A 16,654-nucleotide genomic window follows, 5' to 3' on the forward strand; every position below is an offset into this window, starting at 1 on the left:
GCAGGAATGGGCACAGCCAAGTGCCAGAGGTGGAAAAGGCATATTTCATTCAGGTCAATCCCCAAAATTATCCTGCGCTGGCTGGTGGATGCTTACAAAATGAACACGATGGGGACAGCACTAAACAAATACTTCTTATGACTCTGCTGCGAGGGTAACTAACACATACACAAAGTATTCAAAGGAGAAGTTTGGAGCTCTTTGGTGGTGTGCAGAGATGGTTGGGTGCAGGCAGAGGTTTGGAAGTGCTTGTGCTAAGGCAAAGGGCCTGTCAATCTCTCACACAGGTCATAAAGATGCCCTTTCAAACAACAAAAATGAGAATCAATAGAATCCAAGCAGAAAAAGATAGTCATAGCATTTAGTGCTCTTCCCATATTTTCATGTTTAAGGAAGTGCAACTTTGTGGTCTTCAGACAATATTAAAGATTTATTGCCATTTTGCACAAGTGTATAAAACTCACACGGACAGTCAATTAATTAAATTACTAAGCAGTGGGGAAACCCCCAGTAAAGTATTAGTGCAATAGATTTTTAAGCCTGTGAACACCTGTTAAACTTAATACTTTTACCATGAGCTTTTAAATAAAGATGAGTTTTGGAAATCTTTTTATAAAATGTGCCTCCTGTAGAGCCAATCTTTGCTTCCAAGATACCCGAGCTGGGCATAACATGGATTAGGACTGAGAAGTACTCACGAAGGTCTATGAAAATCCTTGAATTCTTGTTTCTTGCTCATGCTAAGAGTAGGAACACCACCACATTCTGATTTTAAAGAAAAATAATAACTTGCATTCAGTTTTGTAATGGCTTCAGTAAAAAGACAAATGAGTCATACAATACTCCCCTTAGGTTTTGCTCGAGTATTTTTCTGCGTGACAATTCATTGGAATATCCACTTACCTCTGTGGTGGTTTATAAATATTAGTACAGAGCATTGAAGTTCTATGTATTTTTATCATATAATAATGCAGGTGCTCCACAAACCAATTGGGTACTCATTAATAATGAGCTTTCCAGGTGACTGCATTATTACCAAAGTAACACTTTTCCTAGATTTTAGAATTACCTCTGAAAACATACCTGAAAAATAAAAGCATTAGCAAAGCATGACAATGGTATAAAAGCTCTTTGATTACAGGATCCTGAAGGAGATAATTAGACAGTTTTCAGGTATCTTAAATTTTAAGTGTGTTAACTATTTGCAAACTGACATTTCCCAGCATGTTTATTTATGCAATAAGTGACATTATCCAGGACATTATAAAACATTAAGAAGCTGCTAATTATTTCTACAAGCACCTTTCATGAATCTATTTAAAATTATGAGAACTTTAATATCAGTTTCAACAGGAGAAGATGAAGCGTAAAACCAGTCAGATGACTGTGCATTACAGCAGTAAAACTTTTATAATTAAAGTTATTCCTATTATAAACATATAGACACATACCTATACACACATTTTAGGATTATCTAATAAATCTTGATGAAAACTGGAATTGACTTTGCATTTTCCTATGTTAGGAATAATTACATCCAACCACTTTTGTGGTTACCAATTTAGCAGTGGCTTTTACCGCCATTCGCAATGCTTAGAAATAAAGAGAGACGTGTAATAGTGTTCTTCACTAACACATACACGAAGGAGAAAGAAATTATCTTCAGTATACCCTTGGTAAAAGAGACATATATTCTCACTGACATCTTTGCAAAAGCTAAGGTAGCATACATGCAAACACCCAGAAGCGCTGAAGGTCTGAGTCCACCCTGCAGTCTGGAGGACCAGTCAACTAAATGAAAAGTTTACATGATCATCCAGAGACAGGCAAGCAAAACAAGTGTTTACCACCTTCATGTTTCACCATGGTTAAATGTATTGAAAAACCTAAATGGTTATTCTGCGCTGTACAGAAGTCCTTTCCGGAAAAAAGTACTTCAGAAATTAAACAATGGGCTAAACTCTGCTGTCAAACAGGCAAATCTCCCAGCTGACTTCATCTGCTATTACTGCAGCTACTATTAAATTTACCCTTTTTACAGCATCAGAACTTAAAATATTCTATTTTCTTCTGTTGTGAAAAAACTCTTTGGATGTTTGCTGACTGCAGGAATCAGGGACAGAACGAACAAACCAATTACATTTAACAAACCTCATACAAATCACCTTGGATTTCCTGCATCAAAAAGCAGGAAAAACATAAGTGAAGAGTTGTATCTTTCCTTTTTTTCACATTTCTAGAAAGAGCAAACTCCAAAGGCAAAGGCCTGGGAGAAAGAACTGCCATCTCAAGCTTCCTAAGGACTTTTTTCCCCAACAGACAATTATTTTGGGGCACTGCTTATAAGCATATAGAATGTGTGGTACATTTAGAAAAAATAGGATGGTTACAATTACTTAGTTCTGGATCAGCTGGAATTTCCAATTGCTTTTTCCAAAGGAAAACTGCCCTTCCTTTTGGTAGTTCAGCGAGGGACCATACAAGTCCTGGAAACAAGTCAAGGTATGAATACCTACAAGGGGAAAAAAAAAGTACAAATCTTAACCATCCGCAGAGGGAATACGTCTCAGTGTTGAAGATCCCTTTAAAATGTTGACAAAGTGCTCTCAAGTGACAGAACGGCCAGAGACTTTAGAAGATCCTCAGATACACTGCCCTTGCTCATCACCTCTTCCCTTGATGAAGCTCTGTTTCAGCCATTTGACTTTAACCCAATCCCAGTTCTCAGTGCAGAGATATATTGGGATTTGACAAGCCATAGACAAATGCTGGGTATCACCATTACACTGATAGCACAGCAGCCTGTATGTTCTCGTGACTCCTCCATCCAACCCCACAGGAATGGGCCAAGCAAGGACTATGCAAATATCATCTGTCTTTAAGAAAGGCATTGAAAAACTCTCCAAGACGTTCCTCAGTCAATTTGACTTAGAAATGTCCCACTAGTAGGAGGCTGAAGGCAATAAGTAAGGAATGGAGGAAGACCAGAGATGGTCCTGGATTTTCTCCTTTGTGCTTGAACATTTCCACAGCAGTTTCACTCTGTGATCCAAGGAGCCTGTCTCCAGAAGGCCTGCCAGCACTTCTCAACCCAGAATCACTATTCTTTTACCAAGGAAGGAAAGGCTATCTCTCTGATGATTTTCCTTTGGTTAAGGTTTGTTCAACACTAGTATCATCACTCCCTTATGCTAGACATAATGATTTCTATCTGCAGCTAACATGAAGTTGGGCACAAATTCCATTTGCAGTGTTGCAAGATAATTCACTTCAGAGAAATTCATTTGGGGGGCGTGACAGTGTCAACAAGATCCTTCCTTTAACACTATGCTCAAGCTTCTGAGAGTGAATCCAGCCCAAATGTGAGGGTTTTTAAAATGAAGGATCTTCGGAGAGAGGAAGAAATGTTTCCTAGTTGACTGGAAGACCTTTAGAAAAATTCTATTGCTCCAAAGTACCTAAACAGAAAGGCAGCAAAAACCCCCCAGCATCAAGCATCTCCTCCTCTTCTCTTAGACTACTGAGCAGTATATAACTCCATGTCAAAAGCAATTTGACCACTGAAAATCACCCAAAAACGCCCCACTGTCTTTACATGCAATCCGTAAACCAAGACTATCTCTGAGTGCAATTCAAACGAGGGAGCAGACTAATAACATATAGAGCTAAACTGTCGGGAATAAGGCACGTGAAGACCTGCATCTTTGAATCTCAGTGCTTGAAACACTCAATTTAACACGCTAAAACATTCTACTGAAATTATCACATATCAAAGCTTTTCTCCTTAAAGGCAAAAAAACCCAGAAAGACTATGGATAGAGACAGCAATCAAACTATGACAAGGAAACGCTTTCACTAGCTTGATTACTTTGTCAAAGCCAGGTTTATCTAAAGCATAACCCTTTGATACTTGGAACCAAGACTACTGTCTTGTAGACAAGCTGGCATAGTTGGCACATGGACTAAAAGATCAAGTACAAGCAGCCCTCTGTTATTGCCTACACAAAGAGAAAAATTACATTGGATTGTGAAGAGTGCCAGGCTGGTACAATTTTCTGAAGGTGTTATTCTCCAGAATTTGACTGTGATTTCTTAAAAATAAGCTTGTAGCTCATATAACTGTGAAGACAACATTGAAAATGTGAACTAGTATAAACGAACATGTTCCCAAATGTGAAAACAATCCCAAATCACATCTCTCACGAGTAAAAACTGGCCAGTTCATCACAACGATTGTTGATTTGAAAGACTAATATAAATTTTCAACATTTAATACGCAAAGCATTGCGATAATAGGATCATTAGGTCTTGTAAATGTAATACAGTCACGCTTGGTATCTGGCAAATGAATAAGATTGGACCCAGAATGATAACCTTCGCTCCCATCTCTGCTTTAACTTCCAGTCTGCACGCTGAGCAGGTCTCTCAGGACCAAGAGCCAAAAGAGATGAAGTCCAAGGGTTGGCAGTTTCTCAGTCTGCTCAAAGCAAGGTGGAATTTTACTATTTGTGAAGACTATTATTCATAATGCCTACCACTAACATTTAACAAATAAATTCCAAGATCCTTACCAAAATGCCAGTTATTCAACGTTAAACCAAAGCAAAATCTGCATCCTCCTAATTGATGGAAATAAATTAAAATGAGCATTTCCAACACGGAATTATGATTCCTTGGACATTAAAATGTCTTGTTCTTCGAATGTAAGTCAAATCACAACTGACCTGGTCACAGCTTCCTCCTCAAGTTCCTCAGTAGCAAAAGTCTTACCTAGAGCCGATCTGCTTTAGTTTCTCAGTTCAGTGCAGCCTTCTTTGATGGCAGCTTCACTGACAGCTCTGTTCCTAATTTTCACATCCCCTACCCTCCCTTTTTAACTCCGCGTGCCCACTTCCAGTTAGAGGTGTCATCCCCCCCTCCAAGAAAAATGCTAAGAGAAAAAGCATCAGGCCCTCAGCTTTCCGAATTAGTTTTGGGGTACTGCATTTAAATACCTTCTAAGTAGAATGAATACGTATAGTATATTTTAATTTGCCTTCTTACTGGATAAAGTTATCTCTTCCTGACTATCGCATCTCCTTTCTCTGGAAAAAAAAAAAATATTAAGGAGCTCACCAATATCACAGAAAGCAGAGCTTACTTTGAATACATCAGTGAGTTCTTGCAATTCTCATCTGTCAACCATTTGCACAAATTCTTGAAATGGAACTTGTCAGGTGTGTAAGGTTAAGAGAGTCTGGGAGCAACCACACCAACCACAGCTTGTATGAGTTACGTAGATGTATCAAAAAAGAATAGATGTCTTAGTGAACAAATGTCGCCAGACCAAAATTCATCAGTTAAAATCACTCTCCATCCTTTTCAGAGTATCGCTGCAATTTTTAGGATGCCATCAGAACGGAGCTTTAACTCGTTATGGCAATTAAACACGGTAGGATCAAGGTTTTGTACTTGGCAAACAAGTATCAACTTTACATGAACGCTTACAATTTGTATTCATATTTATCCAGGAAAAAATGTCCCCATTATCACGCCACAACCTTCCACTGAGGTTTTTTTTTAGCATGTTATTATATTTTGTATTTTGGCACATACAGAAGATGACACAAATTGGCTTTTAATGCGCATTCAAATGAGAAGTTACTATCCGTTATGTCAGGGTCTACTTTAACACTAGTTTGTGCCTCATTAGCGGAGTAAGTTAAAATGTTCTTTAAGAAACCATTCCGATACCAGTTATATCAGTCATCCTGCTACAGATGGACACTAGTTTTCCCCATTAGTGCCGTTGCTGACAAGAATGGTACGGAGCACACCTTGATTTCGTGCATGTGGGCATACATCGCCACTGCTCACAGAAGAGAAAGAATTTTGCAAGGCACATGGCAACATCCATCAGTCCACATGCTAAAAATCCTCCGGAAAAAGCATTACCGCACGTGTGCAGCAAATCGAGTTCCAAACGAAATTCTCAGGTATCATTTTTTTTTTCTCGCCCGATACCAGCACAGCCTTCCCGCCATAGGGTAAAATAACCGTGCGTTAAGATGCATTTTTCAAACATGAGCCTTTTTCGGAGAAACCGAAGCATAAACCATCATTCTGATCTCTATACACACTTCTGCTTTTCATCCCTTTTTTTTTTTTTTCTTTTTTTTCTTTTTTAAACAACCGTAGCACTCGGCTCAACCGGCGTTCCTTAAATAACCGAAAGGACAAACAGCGGTGCCTTGAAGCCCAGACCTCGCTCGACAAGTTTTAGACCAGGGCACACGCATCGCGGCCAAGTTCAGAGACCGAAGCAAACGGAGGGTTCGCCGGGCGAGCGCTGACACTGCCCCCCGCCCCCCCGCAACCAGCGGCCGCAGCCCCTGCGCGCCGAGCCGCCTCTCCCCCGCCCGCAGCACACGCCGCGGATCCCCACTTTCCCCCCCCATCCCCGAAATTCATCACCGCTCGCAAACGCAGAGCGGCGAGCACGCCGGGCCGGGCAGGCGGGGATGCCCGGGGCGCCTTCCTTCCTCCCCCGCCTCCCGCTACCCCACGACCAAGCCGGCCCGGTGAAAACTCACCGGCCGAGAGCACCGGCTCCGTCAGGCGGCTGAAACTCCGTCCGCCCCGCTGCCCACCGCTCCGCCGCCTCCCCGCCGACCCCCGCCCGCCCCGGGAAGCGCGGCGCCCCGCAGCGCCGCCGGGCGGGAGCCGCCGCCGCCGCCCGCCCCAGCGCCGGCGGAGGGAGCACCGGCGAGGCGAGGGCTGACATAATCCTGCGAAAGCGGCAACCGCAGGCGCCGCCGGCTCCCGCCCGCCCGCCCGCCCTCCCCGGGGTCCGCTATCGGCGCTTCCCCTCCCCGGGGCGGGGGGCCCGAGCCCTGTCCCCGTCCCCCGCCCCCCCGCTCCGGGCTGCACGGCGGGGTGGGGGCGGCGCCCGGTGGCCCCGTGCCCGGCCCCCCGTGCGCGCCCAGGGCTCGCCCAGCCCTCCCCTGCCCCCCGGTCTCACCTAGGAGCGGCGGCGGCGGCGGGCTGAGCTGCCGAGCCCGGCGGGGGCGGGGAGGGAGGGGAAGAGGGTGCGAGAGGGGGGGTGCGGGGGGGGGGGGAGCCCCGACGTCTGCTCCGCAGCCGCTACCCCTCCGCGCTGAGCATCTTCCCCGCGCCCCGCGGTGAGTCAGGCAGGGAGAGCGCCGCGGAGCCGCGCACACCGGAGCCCCCGCCGCCCTCCCCGTCCAGCCGCCACCAAGCGCGCCCCCGCCGCCGCCCCCCCCCTCCACCTCCCCCTTCCGCGGGAGCGCGCGCGCGGCCGCGCTGCCCGGCGAGGGGGGGGAGGGGAAGCGCGGAGCGGGGGCGCGCGCGCGCGCGCGCTCACCGCGGCTCGGTGCGGTGCCGGCGCTGCGGCGGGCGGGGAGCTGCCGCGGCGCCTCCCCCCTGCCCCCGCTGTTACTATGGATATGGGGATGTGGGGATACGGGCCCGGCCTCTCCTCCGCGCCCACCCGCGCAGGCAGCGCGGCGGGAGGGGTGTGGGGGGGGGCGCTCCCGCAGGGCGCAGTTTGCCCCCCTCCCCCCCGGGCCTGGCGGGGGCCGCCGTGCGGGGTGGCCGGGGCGTCTCGGGGGGCCGTGGGAGCCGCCAGCGAAACTCTGTCCCCGCTGGCAGCTGGCGAACACCTTCCCTGGCTCCCTCGGCAGAACCACTTTTCTTTCTTTTTTTTTTTTTTTTAACACTAGTGTCTAAATAAATCTTAGCAGAGCTTGAATTCCTGCGTTAATACGAGCAAATAAGCATCCCACGGGATTGTTTACTTCAGTAACCGCATCCCATTAAGCAGCACCCGTGCTGTCTAATAAGGGAAATAAAATACAAAAGATAACGCCCCTGTAATTTAACTTTACAAAATGTCAGAGGACAGAGTTGCACTTTCGGTCCCCCACGGCGGCTCTTATCTCTCACTCCGCTTCCCCGAGGAAGTTATACACTTGATGGCTGAGCACATTATCTGACAAGCTCAGCCAGCGGAGGCTAGAAGAAACATTTTTTACCAAGTCAAAGATTTTTTTACTCTCTTACAGCAGGTAGAGTGATGGGGAGTGTACGGTTTTTAAGGCAGGATGCGTCTCTCTGGCCTGCTCCCAGCAGACCTATCCACGACACCGGCCGGTGAGGTGCTCCGGGCCCCCTGGTTCTGCCTTTGGAGCTACCAAGCCCCAAGGAGAACCAGCTTTTCCATCTTCTGCAGAATAAAAGGCTTAATAAAAAAAGGGGAAAGAAAAATTAAGAGTGTCACCCTCTGGGCACGGTTTTACACGGCCAATTCACAGTGATGAAATGCACGGTGATTTTCAGCCTCTGCAAGAGGAAGAACACAGACGAATAAAAGTAGAAGTTGCAGACCCGGTACACTGGCGAGGCAAACTTTCCAAGCGCACATACAAGTCCGCAGTCTAAATTTCTCGAAGGCCTCACATTGACTAATGGTAGAAACCTAATTCCCTAGCCCTTTTGTTTGGCATGTCCTACTGCACGCGCTTATATAGAACTTGAAGCATAGATGGCTTTGTGCGCCAGAATAAATCCTATTTGAGGCTCTTTTGAGTGTACGTCCCTCAGAGCTTTAATTAGGTCTTAAACTAGTGCTAAGCTGCATCTTTTCGAAAGCAGACCTTTCAAGAAGTAACCGATCACAGTAATAAACGGTTGGCTTGGTTATAAAGGGGGTTGGTAACACCCCTTTTCTCCAGCCAGCACTGCAGGGGACGTGCACAGTGTCACCGAGCCCAGCGACGTGCAACGGGTCGGCTGCACGGACTCAACTCAGCCCCAGTGGTTGAACGGGGTGGTACGAGTGCGAGTAAAGGCAGCGGAGTAAGTTTTCCTGTGAATCACTAAGAGCCACCGCTGATTATTTAAGAGTTGAAAGGAATGCTGGAAGTAGCAAGCTACATAAAGATAGTTTTCTACATCACAACTGATTTTAGTTAATTAGTTCTGCCAAATTAATGTCGGGGAACCCTAAGCGTTAATTCAAAAGCACATTTTAGGATGAGGTTTGGATGGTTGCTTTGATTTGAACCGAATACTCCCTGCTTCTTCCTACAGCTCCAGCTTTTCAATAACATCTTATAGACGCAGTCTGGTGTTTATATAGATTTGATGTAGCCCATATGGAGAAGGACTGAACAGAATACAAAAGTTTAGTTTCATCCTGAGAAAACATAAACATTTTGCAGCGTTTCCTGAATAGAATTCCAAAGATTTAGACTGTAAATATGAAAATGACCATTTCAAAACATTTCTTTCGCATCTTTTCGAAACATGTTAATGCAGTATAAAATATTACATCTAAGCTGTCGTTTTTCTTCTGATATGAACAGATCTTTTCAAAGCAGACATTTTGGCAGTGTTTCCTTAAAACGTCTAATGATGGTTATGGATTTGTCTACAGTTTTACAATACCTTCGATCTCCACATTTCTAGCCCTTCAGCTAAGAAGACTTTCTACACAGTTCCAAATCACTTTGTCCGGGATTTTGCAATCTGCATTCGTAAATTGAAATCAGATCTTTAGGATAGGTGGGATGTGATCCATTAACAGCTTTCCGAGTTAGGAGCAATACTTTAATGGAATTGCTAAGCCAGAGGAGGAACAAGTTAAGGGCGTCGGCGTGAGCCCGATGAGATGATGGCAGAGCGTGGTAGAAGTGCCAGCCGGTTTCTATACCTGCCATAAACTTCATTACTCCCATTGATTGTAACATATTGCAGACTGGAGCAGCTCTGCATGAAGGAAGCAAGCGTGTAACAACTAGCAAGACCTAGGAAAGGATGAAGCTTTCTAGCAAGACGGTGAAAGAAAAGGGCATTTTTTGAAATTTGGAAGCTCGGTGAGGAGGCAAACGTGAACCCAGACTGTTGTACTGTTTTGACAGGGAAGATCTGCATGATTTCAGCACGAGGTACATCTCCCATTCAGTCACGCTCACCTTCATCTTGCCTTTCCAGCCAGCAGCTCTTTCTCTAAGCTCTGACCGCCTGTAGCTGAGTGGGCGTCGTGGCTGTGTCAGCGGTGAGTGAGACATCGGCACCTGCACGCTGTCGTCAGCTGAGACAGTTGTACCTGATGCTCTCACCCTGCTCTTGTTTTGGAATGGAAGAGAAGGTTGGCTGCCCTGTCTCCTGACAGGAGCGGATACGTAAAGATAAAAAATGAATGAAGCGCTGGACCATTCACCTCTGTCATAGCAGGGATGTACGTTAGGATGCTTCGCAGTCTGTTCTGTCAGGGAGATCTGTTACTATAAAGAGAAAAAATTTTGCCTCCCTCATGGCCATGAAGGGGCATTTCGTCAGTTAGCCTTCTTGTGGAAGTCACAGGTTGGGCAGCAATGGGGTGTGAGAAGTGGGGACTGCTGACAGGCTGCACCTCTGGTTGGAGGGCTGTGTGGGCCCCTGTGTGTTTCAATAAGTGTGGGGAATGTCTGTTCCTGAAGGCGGATTAACCACTTATTTTAGTACTGGGGATCTAGCTAGAAGGGACAAGGATCCATTTAATGAATTTTAGCAAGTATTTTTCAAAGCTCCAAAATCTTAAGTACGTAGATCAGAAATAGAATTTTCCTTTCCTAAAAATTCCCTGTGCTTTTCATTGAACTGATCAGCAAAGTATGCTGATGGGCCGAACACAGTGACCAGAGCTTAGTCCAACACTTAATTTATCTGTAGATCTGTAGTTCACAATAAGGAGCTGCTCTGATGGCCACGATTCTTCTTACAAAGAATTAGGCAGCTTGCTTTCTCTTTTACAGCAATGGGACAATACTGTCAAATTGTCTGCTCTTGTGAATGGCTTTAGAATTTTTTGGTTGCCATTATAGATTCCTGCAAGCTTCATCCATTGCGGTGGATTTGTGGACCTGGTTCTCTTAGCTGATGTGATGCGAGAGGGAAGCTCCTAAATTCTAGAAGCTGGGGAACAGCAGACACCATGTGATTCTCCTAACCTGGCAGTGGCTTGGGCTGAGCAACAGTGATTCAACTAGGGTGTGTTTGGTAATTTCATATGAGCAGGGTTAGTTGTTAACTAGCCCCATGAGAAAAGACTACCATTATACTATTTGTCTGAACCAAAAAAAAAAAATAATCTGACCAGTAGGGTAGTAAGATGAGGAAGTCTCCATTCCTAGAGAATGGCTAGGACTGGATCAGGTTTCCTATACATGTATCCATATGTTCCTTAAAATCAGGTACTTTGTGGCATTTCTCATTATTGTGGAAACCACTTGGGAGGCAGAAACATTCATGACCACAGACTCTAGAGCTGAGTCACCTCCATGAGAAAGTAACAGAAATGGCTTATACAAATGAGATTCCAGACGCCAGAAGGTTAGATTATTTCTGGAAAAGAAACGTCTTAATCTATAGCAAAAAAAGACCATTTTAAATAAAGAAACCAGTTATCACATCCATAGAGTTAATTACATCCTAGATTTCCCAGGCTCAAACCATGAGTAAGTATCACCACACTGTTCTTCGATGAACAAGTCAAAATAGACAAAAGGGCCCCTAGCAGTTATTTTTCCTACTGACAAACTATGTTACACATATTTTCAGGGAAAACGAAATCTGTTGGAACAAAGGGAGGAAGTTTGTTTTCTACTTAAAATTCATTGTTAATAAGCACTTAGTTAGCTTCATACTGGGAATTTTTAGTTGTAAAAAATTATTGTCCTTAAGCAATAAAGTTTATTTCTGAAAACAAGTTGAAGGAGCTTCTTTTTAGTAAAATTTAAAAATATTATATCCTGATTGTTCAAATAATTTCCCCAAAAGTTTGTGCTACTTTTTTTTTTTTGTCTTTCAACAGAGCTGAAAAGCTGTGTTATAATCACTTGACTCTTTGTTAGAGATTAGTGTTTGCTAATTTGAACTGCTTTGCTGATATCCGTACCCTTACTGGTTGATACTCTATCAAGGGATCTAGAAAGCCAGAGCAAGATAGAATTAATTCTTGTTTGCAAGTAGGGAAGTGATCTTTAATAAAAAGCAAGATAAAACAATTCAAAATATTTAACAGGACTGCTTTCACAATCCTTTCCCAGAGCCAAATACATTGATTCGGAATTTCCTGAATAGGGACTGAGCAGATTGAGTCCATACCATAGGTTATTATAAGTACACATAAACATAATACCATTCAGATATTGAGGTAAAATAATTGTTTAAGTATGTATGCTGAGGAAGCAAAATCGTATTGTGAATCCAACAGATAAACAAAAAATGTATTAGAAAGGTTTACTAGTAAATTATACTTGTCAAAATGAGATGCCCAAAGACCCTGTAGATGGCTGAGGGTGAGTGTACAGGTGAAGGGACGCAGGGGAGAGGGAGAGCTGCAACCAGGAGTCACAGATGTCTGTTATTTGAGTTATGTGCTATGCATGCTCCTTAAAGAAAGTTAAGCATGCAATGAAGACTATGCACCTGGTAAAATATACGTACATAATTCTCATGATATCTAACTCGACAGAGACCGTAACACTTCCAACAGCGCTGTAACAAATCAAGAAAAAAGGAATACACTAACTGAAAATAGAGGAAGAACTTGTGTTGGCTTGGGTAAGAAGCAGGGACTTAAGTTTAAAGTGGAGAAGAGAAAGGAAGCTGTCATCTTTTGAACACAGAAAGTTAACAGAACGCTGTTTTAAGCAGGGAAGTCTCACGGGGAATTTACCGCCAGTCCTGCAAGCTGGCTTTATTTTCAGCTCTGGGTCAGCACTCAGAGGATGGGATCTTGCTGTATAGGACAAACACTTCTGATAACTTAGATATCCTAGAGGAGAAAACTTAAGAACTAGAAAGAAATCTAGCTATTATACTAAAACCAGAGTTGTCTTTATACAATTCTTTTAAGTCTAATCTCAGAAGCTCAAGTGCCTATGTTTCAGAATAATGCAGAATTAATTTTGATTTTTATTCTTAAAATTGTCCCATGTTGGAGAGAAGTCCAAAGAAGCTGACAAGTTTGGGCTGTACAGACTCTTTGAAAATAGCAAGTCCAAATAAAGTTGTGCGGGCATGCAGTCATCGTGGGACCCATACCCACGGAGATAACTGGGGCTACCATCTGAAACCGCTGGAGTCTCTGCAGGGGCTAGTGCTGCGGTGTGCTGGGGTCTGGGGAGGAATTCTCACTGGCAAACACAGATGATGCTCTTTTTTTTCCAGGACAACCTCACGGGCATATAAAGAAATTAAACATCAAAGAAGAGATTTAATATCTGAAGATCACCTGAATGGGCAAATAGAGATGTCTCATTCATACAGGCTCATGCAACATCTGGTTCTTGCTTGCTGAGAAGTAGCTAGTGCCCGAGTGCCAAAGGAGTGGGGTAACTACCAACCACCTTAATCTGCCTTTGAATAAGGTGTCAAGAAATGAGCTGGGTAATTACTGATGGTGGTGGTGGTTATAAACGTGGAATATTTGTAAAGCCAGTTTATCTGAGAGCAGAAGACGGCACAAGGGAGTTCCTGAGGTAGTACACGTTGGAGGCTTTTCAGTTTTGTTTATTTCACTAAAAAGACCCCAGAAGTGAGGAGACATTGCAACCCAAACTGATGCAAAAAAGATACAAAAATAGTTTCTAAAAGACTATAGAATCTAGTTTGAAGGGTCTTTAATTTTCTATATGGAATATCCCTATGAGTATAAAGTATAATCTTGTTTCAAGTACGTTAATGATTCTTGAAATCTTTAAAAGAAGCAAAGAAATTCAGAAGTACATAGATCCATTTTATTCTCGTGACCACAATGATTATTCTCCCTTTGACTAGCTAGAAAAGAAAATAAAGAGATGAGTGAACAGATACAATCTAATGTGTGATCAGAAAGCAAAGCAATGAAAAAGAGTGAAAACCTATTGTTAATCCTGACTAAGAAATGTATAAAGTGGAATATCACCTCAGAATTGTTGAACAGAATACTTGCTTACGAGTAAACAGATGACTAAACAGGGACCCATGAAGTGAATGTATGTATGTGAATGTTAGTGTGCGTGTTTTTACTGGGAGAAGGGAAGCAATAATGGAGCATTGAACTGAAGTAAGGAGACACCTGGAAAAAGAAAGCATAAAGAAATAAAAATTGTTTTGTTCCTTTTTTTTTTCCCCCGTAAATGTACTATTTTAAAAAATTTTACGTCACAGAGGAAGGAATAAATGGTTCACAAAGAGTTAGAGAGGGGCAGCTAGTTGAGAAAATTAATGTGCTGGACAGTATAGTTAGTCCAAAAATACCATAAGATGATCAGCTTTGAAGAGAAAGGAAACTTTCCTTGACTTAAGAAATGCATACATATGCATGCAGAATGTGTATGAACACTAAATTCATGTCTTCAAATGTCTATTTAATGTCACTGTAAGATGCATACGCATGTTTAAAAAAATCTAAATACTAAATATTGGTATTGGTGTCAAAGGCCATGCTGCAAATAATTACCATATTGTAATGGCAGCCATAACATATTGTCACTATTCAAATATTAGATACAAATAGTCTATTTCTGAGATTCTGCAATGTAAAATTTTTCAATATATTATTAACAGATTGATAGGTGGATTATAAAGTAGAATAATAGAAAAAAGTCAAAAGAGAATCAAAAGATACACAGTATCATTACTAAGTAGCCTATGTGGATATCCTAATTTATTGATAGATGCAATTTCTTCATAATTAACAAGTTCGACTAAAAATGCTGAATTTTCATTTGGAAAATCTAGTCAAAGCACTTCTTCCTGGAATGGTGTGTTTTGAGTAAGTAAAACAAAAATAATATTCCATTTAAATAACTTTTTCTTTTTCCAAGTAAAAAAACCCCACATTGACTGTCTTTCCAAATCAGTGACTTTCTCACAGGATCTATAATTAAGATTTCTACGTTTTCCCAGAAGGGCAGAGTCCCTCGAGGTCTGTCTTTCACTACAGTATGAGATTCCTTCTGAACAAGCATCATGGTGAAATCAGAGAAGTCACTAGACTATGGACTATTATGAAAGATGTCTATGAAGACTGATCCGACATGAAAATGAATGCAATAGGCTTATAAACTACAATGCTACTGTTTTGTTTTGACTGAAAATTCAAAACAAACATCTGGCTATGTCCAAATTAAACTTTTTTTCAGAATATTTTCTCCATTAAATAATTTGTGATTTCAGTTTCTTGCCAGGAATCGGAGTTAAAAGAAATTTTAAAGTTATAGAATATTCACTGGATGAAAACAATCTTTATTTTTATCATTTTAAGAGAAAAGCCTATTCAAATTTTAGGAAGCAATCAAAGACAAAACATACGTTGTAAAAATACAAACCCACATTAATGACTCAGAAAATTCCTATCTTTTAAGGTCAGAAGGGATCGCTACATAACAACTGCAGAGCCAAGGTACAATGACCTTTAATTCTCTCCCCAGGATCAAACATAAATTGATCTTATGTTAATATTCCACACTACTGCAAAAAGAGAGAAACATGTATTTTTCTGTATTAAGGTACTGGAATGTCATACCGTAAGACAATTTATGGCAAAGGGGATGATCTAAGGAGCCTGCCTCCCATCCTGGGAACACTTGAATGCAAGAAGGGCGATAATATACACACCCCTCCTGGGCTCCAGAACAACATCAGCTCTTGCTGTTCTGTGGTTACACCTGACTGATATGAGTAAACCAGGGGAAAGAATTTCAGGACTCCCCCGGCTGCTGCCTCTCTTAACATCACTCTTAATTTTCCCCTTAAATTGGCCTTTTCCTCTTCCTTGTTTGTAAGGTTCGCTTCAGGCTCAGCTCTTATTTTTCATTCTCTCTGGAAAAGCACAACCCAAATACTGAGCAAGATGGCTATGCAGTACTCGACAGTGATTAAAGATCAGAGAATTGTCTAGGGACACAGTATTTAAAAGGATGCGCTTTGGCCAAGGAAGCTGGGTAGACCGCAACTGAACGGAGATGTTCGGGAAACAAGATCTGTGTGGGATTATAGACTTAAGCAGGTGCCATCCGGAGGAAAATGACATAACAGGAACTGTCTACAAATAATTAAAGGCATGTCATAAAGTAGGCCATTTTTTGGATTAATCAAAGAAGACCGAGGAACTTATTTAACGTGTAGAAGGGAAAATTTAGGTTACGCATTAGGAAAGACTGTATAATACCTGAACAAACAAGAGTTCATATACAAAACAGACTGTGCCATCACTAGCTTAAAGTGAAAAACTGTTCAAGAAGTCTTTTATTTCTTGGTGTGATTTAGAAATAATTAAATAAACACCGGGCTTTATAAGAGAAAGTATCAGGTGACCCCTAGAGGTCATCTCAAGCCCAAGCAACCCTGTAGCTACAATAACTGATGGCTTTTGTTAAAAGGCAACAAAAAGGTGAGAATACACCTTTGTATTGTATACAATTACACTCTATTTTAACCACCCTCTATGTACTTCAGACATTTACCATTATGTATGCAAACCATTCATTTTCATAAATGCTTTGCTTCAAATAGATACATTAAGGATGTTAGTGTAACTTTACAATATAAACATGAAATGCTGACTTATAGGCATGAGTGAATGAAAAGCAGTCTGAAAAGCCGGATTATGAAAGAATACGTT

At 42.5% G+C, this 16,654-nt stretch overlaps 1 protein-coding gene across 6 annotated transcripts in view; it reads right to left on the reverse strand.

Moving 5' to 3' along the window:
- Positions 1-16,654, reverse strand: part of ANKS1B (ankyrin repeat and sterile alpha motif domain containing 1B) — a 448,856-nt gene that overhangs the window by 84,734 nt on the left and 347,468 nt on the right. Inside the window, exon 1 of one of the 6 annotated variants that reach the window (XM_074575780.1) lies at positions 6,573-6,650. The exons of the other annotated variants lie outside the window; for them this stretch is intronic. The gene's annotated coding sequence lies outside the window, so the exon portion shown is untranslated. Of the gene's footprint in view, positions 1-6,572; positions 6,651-16,654 lie in introns of those variants that run through there. 6 annotated transcript variants of the gene reach the window in all.

Source organism: Larus michahellis, chromosome 1 (genome assembly GCF_964199755.1).
Source record: "Larus michahellis chromosome 1, bLarMic1.1, whole genome shotgun sequence".
Taxonomy (NCBI): Eukaryota; Metazoa; Chordata; class Aves; order Charadriiformes; family Laridae; genus Larus; species Larus michahellis.